The sequence below is a fragment of the Pogonomyrmex barbatus genome, unplaced genomic scaffold (genome assembly GCF_055798465.1).
Source record: "Pogonomyrmex barbatus isolate J1 unplaced genomic scaffold, ASM5579846v1 scaffold17, whole genome shotgun sequence".
In the NCBI taxonomy this organism is placed as follows: Eukaryota; Metazoa; Arthropoda; class Insecta; order Hymenoptera; family Formicidae; genus Pogonomyrmex; species Pogonomyrmex barbatus.
Genome location: NW_028297113.1, coordinates 2291182 through 2307202, shown reverse-complemented (window position 1 = coordinate 2307202; position 16021 = coordinate 2291182). Strand labels below are relative to the sequence as shown.

Sequence of the window (16021 nt, the reverse complement as noted above, 5' to 3'; positions counted from 1 at the left end):
ACCTGTGTCGTCACCACGTCACGTGTCACGTCGTCGCGAATAAAACGATCGTGAAGGCGACGCGATCGAGAGCAAAACTTCTTTCCTCTTCATCTGCCGATATCTGGTTTATACCTGATCGAATAATGACACGCGGCTACGATTACTTCTTAACGTAACTGATAGATTCCGGTAAACAGATCAACGTCGACAACGGTGCAGTAACTCCGATAATCGCGAACGCTAACGGTCGGATCTAATTACTTTGCCGATGAAACATAGTTTTCAGGATTCTAGATTCTCTTCTGAATTAATTAATTAGCAATGCAAAATAACTCCGTTGAGAGCTAATAAAATAAGCTAATATGCGTCGGTATTAAATTGTGGAAACTGAATGATAAATTAGAGCAATCTTGGTAGTGCACTTCGCTTGTTCGCTGATTGTGGTCTTTGTTCATAAACGTCAAAACATTTGAAAGCCAATCTCACATGGCGGCAAAGTTGTCGGAATCGCCTTGAAGCGGTCATTGTAGTAATTCAAATAGGTAATTCCGCTTTGTCAGTTAACAGAAGTCCCCTTATCTAGATAGGTCATCAGCCATAGAGATGAGACGCCTTTTCCGGCAACAACTCGAATGAAAACTATCTTTCAGCGTCGCGCAGATGAAAAGAAATCTACATCACATTGTACGCGTTGAAAGGCGACGCCTCTCGCTCGGCCGCGGGGCACGGAAACCTTTATGCCTCCCACGTTAGATCATCCGAGGAACTTTAAATTAATCCCTCCGGATTTTATACGCGTTGTCACGCAAACTCTCTGTTACATCAGCACGGCGTCCCGTATAATTTCCCATAGTCGCAAAGACCAGCACTAAAACTTTCATCGATATTAAAGCCTTCCTTTCGCGAAGTCGCTTTTTCACGGCTTTCCCAAGGACAAGATTACCCTCGACTCGTCTAATACTCGCATTCACAAGGATGACGCGAGTCAAATCGACGCGACATAAGCGAGATAAAGAGACAGCCCGTTCGAGCGGAACTGTCGAGTTGACTGCTCGTTATCGGCGGGCTCGTTATCGACGACAAGCAGAATGAGGCTCGATTGCACAACGTGATGATGTTTATGATATCTTTTTCGAGAGCTGTTAAAGGCCGGAATTGTCATGGATATGGATGGTGAAGCGTCGGCGCACGGAACGATCCACGGCTGCCCTTTGGGCCACGCTGCCACGCGGCTGACTCGCGGCCGACCACTTTCACTTGAAAGATACGGTCACGAGGGAAGATAGGATCGTCAATTGCCGCGATAAGCGAAACAGCGCGAGGCGAGGCGAGGCGAGGCGCCGTATCAGCAGCTTCGGGGCCACGAAGTATCGACGAAATAAATGGCTAACATAAAGAGATGATTTTAACTTGACTGATATTTCTTGGTTAACGCCAAATCCTTTAAAGGAAAATTTAATCAGGCTTCGATTTTATTATTTCTCGAGTAATTTTTTCCCAAGTTCCTAATTTTCAACGTTAAATATCTTGACAATAAAGTTCCAGATTAAATTCCTGTGATAATTAATTGAATTGTGAATTTAATGAGTCGACGTAAAAACAGTTTAGAATTTGCGGCGATATTCGCGACAGAATTGAAAGAGAGAGAGAGAGAGAGAGAGAGAGAGAGAGAGAGAGAGAGAGAAAGAAACGATCTTATTTTATTGATCCAGCGAGAGAATTTTGTCGAGCTTGTATAATACGTTTGTCTTCAGTACGTCTAAATTATCAACCGACTGATGTGCAGAAATAGTTTTCGCGCACTGAATAATATGTGAGAATTGCAGACATCTGCGTAGTTATACAGATCACGCAATGTGCTAAACGCGGTTGGGTCGTTAAAGAAGAACTTTGAAATGGCGTACGATGAGGTTAATGATAATCCATAAAATTCAACAGTCCACAGGATTTATTATATACTGGACATTTGCGGTTACGTGCCAATATATCACGATGAATACATTTAGAAGACACTTTGAGAGCACCTTCGCGCAACACGTGGATCACCTTGGCGAAGAGACATCATATAAGAAACAATATCGCTGCCGAGTTGACATTTAGCTTAATCGAATTTTCGCCAGCAAAACACAACAACACAAGTGCGCGTAAAAATGTGCGGAGAAAGGAAAAGACACATCAAAAATCAACTTTTCTCCCGAGAAATCTTCTTCGCGAAAAGGAACACTATATGTTGGAGTATATTTGTTCCATGCGGTCAGCATAAAAGGTAACCGGAGCAAACTTGTTTTCCCTCGTTCAACAAATCGACCGCGGACGTGCAAATAAACGTTCGGATTAGCGTGCGGCGAATATCGTCCGATCGAAGCGATACGGTTTTACATAACGACCGGTCTCTGTAACTTCTCGAAGGACTCGCCAGATTTCTCGGCGTTCTCCGCGGGAGGAGGGGATAGCCGCGTGGAAGTCTAATTCGATTAGAATATTCCCGAGGGTGACAGAGCAAACAGCGAGGGGGTTTTCACGCGCCTCGGCGTGCAAACACACGTTTCATATCGCTTGTCCTCTCGCATGCGAGTCGAGTTCTGCTCGTCCCCCCCCCCCATTTTTGTGTTTACTCGACGTGCGATATCTCTCTCTCTCTCTCTCTCTCTCATGTATTGCTCTCTCAAGTATTACCGCGAGATACTCGCACGAATGCGCGCGTGCGCGAACGCGGTCGGGGCGCGCTGCTTGTGTATGTGCGTACAAATCAAATTTGATCGCACTATAGTTCTCAACTATAGTTCGGCAAACGCACTCGCATCGCCGAGGCGCAGCAGACTTTTATTGCCCTCGTGGTGGACGTGGCGGCGGGCGGGCGCGCGCGCGCGCGGGGGGACATTGCACGATATTGGGATGACCGAATTTCACCTCGAGCGACACGCCGTCGTGTTTCTCCCGCCGTGTGTGGACCAGCGCGCTGCCAATTTAACAATTGTGAAACGTATATACAAAAAACAATATCGCCACATACTCCTCGCAATATCGTATTTTCGCGCGACGAAAATCCGCCAGCTCGGGCGGGACTCTTCACCCGCGGCTTCGACGCGGCAATCTCTGTAGCTGGCGTGTACCAAATGTACCAGATGTACGTACACGCGCGTTGCCTCCGCGTTTGGTGAAGGGGAAGAGAGGGGGAGGGGGGGGGAGAGAAGGGTCGCGGAATTGGAACAAATCCAGAATAGTAAAATTGCAATCCCTCCCCGACGAGCGCGTACGTAGCAGCTGTTACTATCGGTACGGACTTAAGCGCTGATATCCTGTTATGCATATACGCGGCGGTGTTTGTGCATATGCATAAGATGGAAACAACCACGGATATCGCCAGGCCGCTAGATACTTCTTCGCGTAACACATGTAACTTACGTAAACTCTCGGATTACTGCGACCTTGCATTGCGCGATTGACCAGATTAATAATAGTATCACCTGGACTTACCTGCAACAGAAAAGAGAGATAACATGTTTAATAAGCTGTACTGATAAAACATGCAATATATTTTTTTAACCTTGTAACATTTAAAATGGTTTTCTCGTGTGCTAAAGTCGTTCACCATTTAATAAAATGTGCGAAGTAATTTGTAAAAAAAAAAAAAAAAAAAAAAACATTTCCGTACTTAAGAAATGATAAGTGAAGAAATATACTATCAGAAAATACTATCAAAATTGCCTTGGAAAAAACATTTAAAAAGTGTATTATATAGAGAATGTGTATTATATAGAGAAGTATCCTCCCCTCCCCACTTATAATTATTAATCATTATATTGTTATGGATTTGTGTGATATGCGTGTCATACTGTTTATCAGTCGTAAATCAGCGAGGCATACAAAATAGCCGTGTCATGAAATCCTGCGGGCGTTTTACGCTCATTAGATAAACTCTACATTATAGATTATTATCAGATTATTGTTAAATAAACTTAGAATAGAGTATCTAAAATTATTCAAAGTAAGTCGTAATACATCAGAGAACATGTGAATGCGTAAAAAATATTGTTTATATTGTGAAGAAAGAGTACTCAATTAGTGCTAGAAGATATATTTTATCTTTGAAAGCATTAAATTTTTCCGTAAAATAAAAATAAAAATAAAAATAAAAATAAATAAATTTTAATAATTCATTAGATAAGATTTCTAATTATTATTTATATCTTGTGAAAAGAGATAGATAAAGAGAGAAAGAGAGAGAGAGAGAGAGAGAGAGAGAGAGTTTTATATGATTCTTATTTATCTCTTTCTTACTTCTCTTTTTATATTTTAATTTAAATTAGAAAAATAGATTCTTAAAAAAAAAAAAAACAGATTCCAAAGCTCTTCAATTTATATTTTTGACATTTGTCTCTTTAAGTATACGTTATTAATTCAAAAAATCATAAAAAAGTCACAAATGCTTCCATCATTGACTCAAACTATATATTATTTGTGGCAGTTATGAGTCTTGGTCTTTGAAGTTATTAAATACACGTATTTTCGTATTCTCTTCCTCTCCCTCTCTCTCTCTCTCTTATTCATGTATTACATTGAACGTGGTTTTAGCATGCTTGACGTCACGCACGATTGTAATACAGGCAGTGGCTTTGTGGTCTATTCGAGTTCTCAGGGTTATCAGGGAATATCGGGAATTTGGGAACAATGTATGAAACCGCATATATGTACAGAAAGTCAATGTGCCCGTAGGATCTACAATCCCGCGTATGCGAAAATGTTAAGCCGCGATCGACGATCTGCATATAAAATCCTGTTACGACTATGACCGTTCAAATTAAATTATACGACGTAATGTCGCGAAGTTTGATCTAAAAAATCACTAAAAGTTTTAAAGACGGACGTGTTTTCTTTGTACTAAGTTATCATGTGACCTGTAATCGATTTTACTATAGAGATGGACTGTGCAAAACTTGATGCTCTACACACACGGCACTTGATTCTATTATTTGTAACTTATAACTAAAATGATAGCTCGTATAACGATGAATTTTAGCAATTAATATATTTTAACAATTTATTTATTGCATTTATCAATGAATATTGCAAAATCGTACGATGATACCACTTCGATTTTAAATATTGACAAAGTTACATAAAACTAGGATGACAAGATTGCTTCATCAAAGAAAGAGCACAGGAGAAATTAATTAAACAAGAGGAAACAGAAGTAGAATCAAAAATTAAAATTTTGCACAAAATTATATTTCAATGTAATAATTTCAATATAATTTGTTTCTTCTATTTATAAAAACATACAGATAAGCTCACAAAACTAAACAGACAATATTTATTTTTATATGTAACTAAAATGTTTAATAAAATAACACCTATATATTTAATATTGTTGAGTTTTAATGTCAAATTACTACAATCGATGCTGCGAACTGTGCAACGAGAAAGAACAAACCTAACGTTGTTTCCCTTGACATTGTCCCATATATTACAAATTTGCTCCAATGTATCAAAAATAGGAAAAAAGTTACAAAGGAATTACAAAGAATTTTCAGTTAAAAAAAAAAGTCAAAAGTATTTGCACTCCTTTTTCTGATTTCAAAAAAAGAGTGCATGTACTCTGAAAAAAAAATACGTCTGGTCACCGTTCGAGGCTCCACGTGCCAGGTATACTCACTGGTACTTCAGACTTCGGCAGAAACAGAATATTACGAGCGAAGGAGCAGTGACCATCGATAAAGAAGGTCGCTACAGGCTGTATACTGATCGACCAGTTTCGCTTGTCTTGCCGCGACTTGCCTTTTCCACTGCAAACCGTTTGGCGGCGGTTGAATGATAGCCTTGCATCACTTGGGAAACTCGTTTACCCGGCACGATAAAATTTCCATTTCAACGCGAAACGAAAAATCTCTTGTGCGGCACAATCTTATGCGGCATATTAATAATTATTATAATTTAGTTTTCACAAGTCGGACGAGAAGAAATCGAATCGAAATATAGATATCACAAATGTGCTTTCGCCGAGCGAAGATACGAGAGGCCATCTACGCAATTGCATAATTCCATAATTAATTCGGTATTCTTCGGAATATAATATCGATTTTTTGCGATTGATGTCAATTTCCAATGCAGGCCGATTATATGGAAAAAGTCCTCGGCGGTCGGCATCGCTGCTTACGATGCGGTTGCAGAAAGGAAATTCTTAATCTCGAGCGACATGAGCGAATGAAGGCGAAAAAGGAAATCGATGAAACTCCTCATGCGGAGAAACCGCCCTTCAGTTAAACAATGGACCGGTGCCAATCTCTGGATAGAATGCCGAGGATGAGGCTGTCTTGAAGAATTCTTCCGAGGTGTACTCAGAGAGGAAGAAAACTAGTCCGCAAAGTGAAGCTGCGGTCTGGATTTAATCATTGACTGCTGAATCATCGAGTACAATAACTGTTACCACGTTCTCTACAAATTACTTCTACGGATTCGATAAGCGTACACGAGTATCCAGTAATTGGACGACTTCCATACTTCTGGCACTCGGCGAAAACCGACATACGTTTGAAAGGAATTTGTAAAAAAAAAAAAAAAAAAAAAAATAGATCGGATCTGCGGAATAGAATTTTTTTTCATATAAAAATTTCGTTTGCGAGAAGACCAGCTTTAAAAATTGAAAAATGCGCTCCAATTATCTCGCAACAAAGACTTACCCTTTTTAATTTTATATTTCTGCAAGTTTGCACGGCAATGATCAAGACTGCATTTGTTAATTCAACTTTGCTTTTAGCTGCAAAATTAAAATTCTGCAAATAACTTGTGCGAAAAAAGGCCGGTGCATCTCTTTGCATAATTAATGCAATTCGTTAGAAAAGCTGCAAGTGCGTCTAATCAATAAGGTAAACTGCACTGTAAAATGTTATGAGCGAACATTACGTTGTAAATAAACATATATAATATACATATAATATAAACATATATAATGTAAATTTTACCGTTAATATTATTAATGTACATGATAAATAAATATTAAATAAATTTTAAATATTACAAATTTTTAAATATTTACAAATGCTTTAATCCATCTGAAATTTTTAGTAAAAATTTCACTAGATATTCTCTTCTACGTATGATGTCTTCATTTTAATTACATTTAATAATTAAACAGACCAAGACTTTGTTTGCGTAAAATTAAATTGAATAACACGATAATTAAACAAAACAAGCTTATTATTTACCTGTCCCTTTCAATCATTTTATAAGCGAAAGCTTTTGCTAAAGTACCTCCAGTTTTATATTATATTATATTGAAATGTTTATAAATTCTTAACTAAAAGAATTTCTAAAAACATTCTTTCATAATTATACAGTTCCCCGATTAAAAGGTATGATCGCTCTGCAGTAAAAGCGGTACAGAACGATTTCAGAAGCATCATAAAAATTCAGTAATTAGTTTACGGAAGACGAGGAGGCATAATCTCAGAAATTTATTTCGGGATCTTCCTTCCCTACAGCTATCAGCTATCTTTTCTTCAGCTTTGGAATTTAATCCACCCTGGGTGGGGATTTACAGAACGCTGTTCCATTTTTCTAAACGGATGCATGTTGATGTCGACGTTGCGGCGGGACCGTCGGCTGAAGTGCTTCTAAAGTATGAGGGAAGCGACGTCGGGAGGGCACGGGACAAGACGGAGAAAGACGGAGATTCTCGCTGATACGCACCTGACCACGCGCATTTGAGGGCATCGGTGACGTCAAGGCTTGGGGGCGGAGGTTGCCGATTACGTCACCGGCCCAGCCAGCCAGCCTCCACCGCCACGACATCGATCAGCGACACTCGCGGGAAAGGCGGGATAGAAGCGACATAGCGAAGAGGAGACGAAGAAGGGGCCGCCTTTCCGAAGAAGGAAATATCACTAATAGCCACCACATCACCGCGGTCTATTAATTAAATTCCTGATTACCCGCCGATATTTCTCCCGATCGCTTCTAGCCGACCGGCAGCGCCGATGGCCGATCAAGAAATTCAATTTAAATCGTTATTAACTGAACCGAGAACGTATCTCGCGGTCGCCAGGCCACGGTTCATTTCGTAATTAATAATTCTATTCTTTCTTCATTTTCGAAAACTTTGACAAAAGTTATGACTACACGGAAAACATAATTTTGCTGAAGTATCTATCTAAAAATTTAGCTACGTATAGAATCTGAAAATAATTCTATTCGGCTATCAAAGTTATTACGAAGGATTCTTAAAAATAATAATAATAATATTACAGAAAGTTTTCATATTCTGCCAACTAATTTGAACATCCTACGTAATTGTTTGACCCAACAGATTATTATATTTTAGGATTTATACGGCTAAACTTTTAGATACATCAACGAAACTGTTCTTTCCATGTGGAAACTGTATTGTGGAATTTACAAAGATTAACATAACAATGTTCGTTCACCTAGCTGCTATTGATCTGATCACAGAATTCACACGGTATCGTGGATTCTCACTAAACATCAAACGTTTATGACTCAAAATCTACCGGAGTTTTCAAATTTTTATTTCTGGAAGAATCAATAAATTTATTTTATGAAACTCTCTCTGAGTCGGGAAAATCTTTACAAAATTTAAGAATAAGGGAGGGTCCTTTGATTTCCCTATTTAAGTAAGGACTCAACAATAATCTCTGGGGCGAGAAGACAAGATAACGAAGTGCCGCGTAGTAAGCGAGATATATCGCACAGTTACCTTTACAAAATGTTGCTTCAAAAAAACCGTCTTTGATCGAGAGATGTCTCCGTGGCGACGTCTAAATCGACCTTAATGGAGGAGAAGAGGAGGAGGAGGAGGAGGGAGATGACTTTTATATCTCTTGTACAATAATCCGCGACAGAGACATTTTCAGATCATGACATTTATCCGTCGTATCTCGAAATCGTACATCAATAAGAATTGTCGGTCTTACTCTCTATTTAAGCAGGAGCATATTCCTCGTGTAAAAGCATCGTGTAACATACATTTTAGGTGATCGTTAAATTTATTAAATTAACATACCTCGCGTTCGTTCAGTGTATCAAATGGATCTCATGTTGCCAGAGACTGTTGCCAGAGACTGTTGCCAGAGACGAGATATTTTACCTTCGCGTTTCATTCGCGACTTGGCAAAACGCGTTATCGCGTCGCATAACAATTAAATTGCACTCGAGGTGTGTGTATGTGTGTGTGTGTGTGTGTGTGTGTGTGTGTGTGTGTGTATGCGCGCGCGCGCGCGCACGAGAACGCGGTAACTTCGAAAACAACGTCTAAGCCGTCCGATTGTGCATCCGCCTGTCTGCGTAATCTGACTTTCAATTATACTGCGAAATCAGGACGAGCTCCTTCCTCGTTCCCCGTCGTATCGACGCGCGAGCACCTCTCCCCGGGCAAACAATTGCGAAAACAGTTGTAATTAGATATTTGCCTGAGCCCATCCCTTAATGAGAGCTCCGCGCTCATGAAGGAGCCGGGTCGCCTCGAACTTTCGCATGCGGTTCCGCACGCGGATGCAATTTGCCGGTGCGTTGAATTGCGTCTATAAACGACACGTCGCCGGGGGGCTCGTCGCGCTGGTAAAATGTCATTCGCAACTGCGTTATACGGAAAACGCACGGAGTCCCATTATGCAACGATTGAATTCGAGCGGTGACGTCTGCAAGAAGTTGCGACTCGTAAACTCGTTACGCGAGTGCTCGCTTGCCTGTTTCCTTCACGCCAGCTTTAAGTCAATGATACTATTAGCTTTACTACGACACTCACTCGACTGTCTTCCGGGAGAATCAATTAGGAGCACTGTGTTTTTGTAATTCTATCTCGCTTTCTTCCTACGATTCTATCGAATTTCAAAGGATAAAGAAAATACAGTCCGTATTTTTTATTAGTTTTTCTTATTAATTCTCTTTTCGTGATTGAATTTAACAGGGTGTCCACTCAAGCTTGAAAAAGAAATTTCCTGAGAATTCTCTGACTTGCAAAAATTAAAAAAATTCCAAGTAAAGTGAAAAATAATATTAATGTATCTTACATAATAGATAAATATATATCTATTGTGCAAAGTTGTTAGTATTTTTTCCATTCATAAAAATTTATTATAAATTATGAAATAAAATTAAGTATCATTCAAATTTCAATAATTAGATAGATTCAGCTTCACAGCTAAAAAGAAGTCGAGTTTTAATAATTAAGTTTGACAAATGTTGAAAGAAACTATAAAAACTCTGAAAAGTCAATATTTCATGTGGTATAAAATTTTCAAACTTTATTTTCTAGCTACAAAAAATTATATAATGCATAACCGGTGTAAAATTCAACTTTTATAAAACTATTAAAATAAATATTCGTTTTCATTAAACAAAATTGCATCTAACACAAAATTGTTGTTTCCAATACTGAATATTGGATTAGTCATAAAATCGGTATATGTTTTAATATGTTAAGAACAGATGAATTCATTGTTATCATTAACAATTCAGTCGATAAACTCCTGATTATAATATAAGGGGCAAAATAGTAGAAAAAAATAATTTCAAAAAAATTCCCTAAGAATTCCTTGATTTTTCAAAGCGTAAACAAAATCTCTGAGAATTCCTGAGGTTTTTCCAGATAGCGGACACTTTGATTAAAGTCGGAATAAATAAATTAGAGTTGTACAATGTTGGAAATTTGAGTCAAAAGTTCCTTTAGAATCTCGGAGATGAGGAAGCTGCGACATTATTTTCCATGACATTGCTCCCCCCCCCCCCCCCCCTACTACTATTTATACTGAAACACACAAGATTGCTACTAGCATTGTACGGACCATTAAACGAGCCTTCCTTTCGCGGCCACGGAAAGCTCAGCGGCGCATCATCGTCTAGCCGGCCGATTGTTCGTTTGCCTCGCCGCCTAATCGGGCTCTCAATTATCGCGCAATCAAGACGACCTAATTTCTCGTTTGCTCTTCCACTCCCTCTTCCCCCCACCCCCCTCGCCCATCTTTTTCCTCCCTCTCTCCCCTTTCTCTTTCTTCCGCTTTGTAGAGGACAAAATGTAACATGTCTGCGGGGGGGGGGGAGGGGGGGAGGGGAGCTGACGTGCGCCGCCACGGTTTCGCGTGTCGGCAAAATTCTCGCGCGCGCTTGCCGTGCTGGACGTCACGCGTTACGTGCAGCGCTCGTTTAATGTCGGCGTTAACATTTCGTCCGGAGCCCGGGTCGCGCCGCCGAGACCTTTAGAGCCGAACTGACTTTCTTTTCAATGTCATCCACTCCACCGCCGCTCCACGACTCCGCTCTCCGGGGACGCGGAAATGGAAATTGCATACGCCGCATAGCTGTGCATTACTATGCAGCGGGCGCGAAGAGCCGGCAGCGAGCGTACGATGGGGGCGACATTTGATCCGAGTGGAATTCTCGACGATTGCTCGACTAGAAACACGAGAAGGAAGGAGAGTTCAGCCGTGCCTTCCACCGTGGCTGTCCAATACCGCGTCCGATCGTCGAACAAATGACGAGCGTATGTGAAAAGGTAAAGGCGCGACTACTGCGTGTAACGCATTATAAAAAAATACGCCGTTCCACTTTTCTCGATATCCCCGACGCTCCTCTCGACGGGGGATCGATAAATCGATAGATATTTTTCTTTTTATTTATCGCTCGCTCCTTTGACGAGATAAGATGGTACCGGAGACGCTTGTTCTAGAAATTGCAAAAGAATCCCCCCCCCCCCTCTGCAGCGAAGTCGAGGAATAAAGGAAGAAACATGTATAATGGTTGAGCAAATAGTTTCCACTCTTTTGCGAGAATGCAATTAACTTTAATGGAATAACTCTCGACTAAAATCGCGTTCGTGATTTTTGTGCATTTTGCAAAAGCGCATTTGATGAATGACTGTGCATATATATGCACGGGACAGTCCGTAGTGATTTAATTAATTTTCAATTGCTTTCCCTCGATACGAAACGAAGGAAAAAAAATTATCAAAATGCAGTTACGTAGTTCATACATGAAAAATGTGTACGCGAGGAAGTATCATGTTTTGTATTGTGTACTCTCCCGATATAATTACGCATTCTAGTTACGGTGCCAGCCAAATGGTACTGACCTTTGACACGCTTTTTCTGCTGCAATGTATACGCAACGCTATCAACCATATCGCCAATGTAACGAGACAAAAGTCGCATACTAACTAACATTTTGCATGTTACGCGATGATTAAAGATACGGTTTACGGAGTTCAACATCAGCGTAATTTATTTAGAAGACAAAATTTGATATGAATATTCTATATTTTCGTCTATCCGCGTTACGATAATAAATATTTATGTGAATTGAATAAAAAATATTGTACATTTGCCTAAGATATTTCTTACGACTTAACCCGCTGTCATCTAAGATATTTATGAATTTTCGTCGCTCAGCAACCGAGCACTTACGTCATTACATTTATCGGGGTAACCTCAATATTTTAAAAATTCTCTTCCCATTTCCGCGATAAATCGATCTCTCTTATATTAATTGCTTCCTAATAGTGATTTATCGAGCCGCAGATTCGGACTGTATCTGACAGGCGTTATGCATGGGAAAAGTACAATACATAGGGGATATCGTCAAAAATTAACACTGAAAATATTTGCTCTCGGCATCAGCGCGAGATCGCGTATCTTGGAGGGAGGTTTTTCAAAATTATCGCCTTCATGCATCTCGCCCCGTTGATTTTATCGAGCAGCAAACTCTCCTAGCTTTGTTAGCGGGACAAGAATCCAACGGGCTAGCGAGTGTCACGCAACCTCGCGCAATTTGTACGCTTTTAGAATTAAATTCTAAGTTCCGTAAAACTTCCTTTGTTTCCCGAAAAACGACTTGTACCGCACTCTTCCGCCGCGCGGGGTTCGCTTAATGCGTATCAAACTTCACCACGTCTGGCGCTAAAAATATCCGCAAAACTACGCTAATCACGAACACCCAGGGGGCACGCTCGCTACATTAATATCTGACATCTGGTAGCTCACTGACCTATTTGAGGGATGAACACGTGGTCCGCATGGGCAGCAACAATTGCTCAAACGTTTACGTCTACGCGCGCACCAATCCTGGCCCATCGTCGTCACCTTCGATCCCGTGGCTTACAATTTTTCCTACGAGTCACATAACTAGCCTCGTCTAGCTTTCAACTCGTCGGAAAGGTCGCAGTTACGGAGCTCTCATGAGTTTGTTTATTTCGTATCATGTTAATCGGTCAATTAATAAGGGAAACGTGTCTCAGGAAAAAAAATCGCATGAAATCGTTGCATGTCCTCGTCGCTACGCTAATCACAAACATTTTTTCTCGTATTGTTTCCTTATCCGACGATAGAACATCCTCGATATTATCATTACGGGTTAATCCGCAAGTTCGAAAATTTCCGCATGTGATTTTCCACCTCGCAAATCGCATTTCTCATTCAGGGGTCCAGGAGCAGTTGAGAAACGCGCATTGATCCCCTTCCAAAGGACACGTATGGTAAAATCCTCGGTATCCAATGTAGGAACGACGTTAATATATCTCGAATATCCGGCGAAGCTCTTCAACAAAAATGCAGCGTTACGATACCTTTCAATTTCACGGATTCTTTCATTCCTTCGAGGAATCCCTTCTGAGGTACGAGGCGTTCGCTTGCTCGTGATCATATCGATTACGTTTCGACGAACGTTGAAGATGCTGAATGACGAAATGCATCACGTTGCGAGAATCTCGTTATCGTCTCTTACTAAGAGGACGTAACTGTTACGTCTAAATGACGGGGGGTGCCGCTATAAATATAAACCGTTTAAAATTGAGCGACAAATAATGAGCCGCGACTTAGGTAGAATTAAACGGACAAAGAATTTGCGGGATGCTTTTTTTTTTTTTTTTTTTTTATTAAACTCTGCGGTATTAAAATTTCCTTCGGGCAGGAATCTCGAGGTCCCGACTCGACGTCCTGGCCTGGGCAATTTTATTGCGTATCCCTCATCGGATTTTGCGCCATAAAGGGGTGTTATTCTCTGGCATAGATAAGAAAAATATTATTTCACCCCGAAACGATTACGCTGTCTGTCAGAGCTGAGTTGACAGAATGTGCAAATGTAACGAGAGAAAATATTCGCGAGATACACCCGCATTTCACTCCGCGGCCCTTGGAAGATCTTAGGAATCGTGAAATCTATTCTGGGTACGAGCGAATTAGCCGTTTTTCCGTGCTCCCAAGATTTTATCGCGTTGACGAACAAAGTGCATTTTGAACTGGTGACTATTCATTACCTTTCTTTCTTCTGTAGTAAATATTAATGCGGACATGATCGTATCGGCCCTCATAGCAATTCAGAATTTGTATTTCTCCGATCTCGTTCAACACATGTCAGTCAGCTAATTTTATCGTGTATCAACATTAGCCTCGTTATCTTAAAGGAAATCGGAAGATCTCGTAACGGACGTGCCTTTGATTTCGCGTCGAAATCAGTAAATTTATAAGTCCACATTTATATGCAGCGCCTTTGAATGCATGTTCGTCGTTTAGCATTCAAGGTCGTTAATGCATGACTTATACCACACACGCCGTGTAATTTATTCCGAAAACACGTCTCGTTATTACTTCGCAGCTGCATAATTTCTTCTTTTTCTTTTTTGTTTGTTTGTTATAAATCATCGAGAGAACTTGCAACCGGTCTTTAGCCGCTCCACCGTTGTCAGATATTTCATAAAAAAATTGTGTTCAGGAGAATCACATGTTCGCTGTGGCGTGCTCACGGCGCACGCGATAATTCCCCACCAAAGTCATCACTCCACTTCGACGCACCGATTTTAACGCTTCCCGTTATCGAAACAGACGCGCATCTCGCGAGGTTACTTAAAGCACATAGACACGAATCAATATTTCAATCCCCGGCGTATCATCCACAGGCGCGATTCAACGTCGCCGTCGTCGTCGTCGTCGTCGGAGAAACGAGCCGAAACCGTTTTGAAACTCGCTCGCGATTAGAGACACCTCGGCGTGGCCTCACTGATCTTTCACCGAGGCCCACTGTCACCGCTGATCATCTTCGGAGATCCGTCGACGGTCGCTGCCCGCGCCGGACTCGCCGACGGGATTGCGCGAACGTCATTGCGCGACTTCGTCATCGCGCTCGTCTCCGGGATCGTCTAACGAGCGGAGCTTCTCTAACACGGAGAAGTGTCTCCGGCGGCGTCGGGTCGCCCGTGTACGCGCTCACAGCACGCGGATCAATCGGGTGCACATGGCCGCACGAACACGCACGATGCACTCGCTGGTCCTTTCCACGTCGCACATGGGATGACGATCCATTGATGATCGATCGTCGTTCGCACAGGACGGGGGCGAAACGAGAGCGAACAGGACGAGGCTCGAACGCGTGCTCGGCGACACTCGCTCGCGTCTCACTCGTGGCGCGGCCGCGACAACGCTTCTGGCCCTCGGCGACGCGCACGGATCCGCGCGCGGAATGTCGGCGGAGGACGCGCGCAGAAGGAGAAGATCCTCGCGGATGAGCTCGGCGGTGAGATCAGCGACGGCGACGATCCGAGGCCGGCCTGGGGAAGGACGCGGCGAGACGCAACGGTGGAATTCGTGCGAGTGGCCAGGCCGCTCTTCAACGTGGCTGCAGGACCGCAGACGTAAACCCGCGGATGGGGATGGAATGAAATGAGTGAAAGGGAGGAAAGAGAAAAAGAGAAGAGAGAGAGAGAGAGAGAGAGAGAGAGAGAGAGAGAGAGAGAAAGAGAGAGGAAGAGAGAGGGGAATGAGAGAGGGAGAGACAGGAAGGTGGCAGAGAAGAGAGAGAGAGAGAGAGAGAGAGAGAGAGAGAGAGAGAGAGAGAGAGAGAGAGAGTACTACGGAGAAAGATGGAGAGCGAAAGAGCGACGGAGACGAGCCGACACCGTTCTCTCGTGGCTCTATCGACGCGAGCGCCTCCTTCGTCGACTTCCACGCCGAAAACGCCGACGCTCGCGGCCGTTTGGGGTGGTGAAGGGGTGGCGGAGAACGCGAGAGGGACACGAGAGTGGTGAAAGGGGCGGTAATTA

The 16021-nt window shown here is 42.0% G+C and overlaps 1 protein-coding gene across 5 annotated transcripts in view; it reads right to left on the bottom strand.

The window, feature by feature from the left end:
* Positions 1-16021, bottom strand: part of dnc (phosphodiesterase dunce) — a 141572-nt gene that overhangs the window by 86860 nt on the left and 38691 nt on the right. The gene's annotated exons all lie outside the window — the stretch shown is intronic.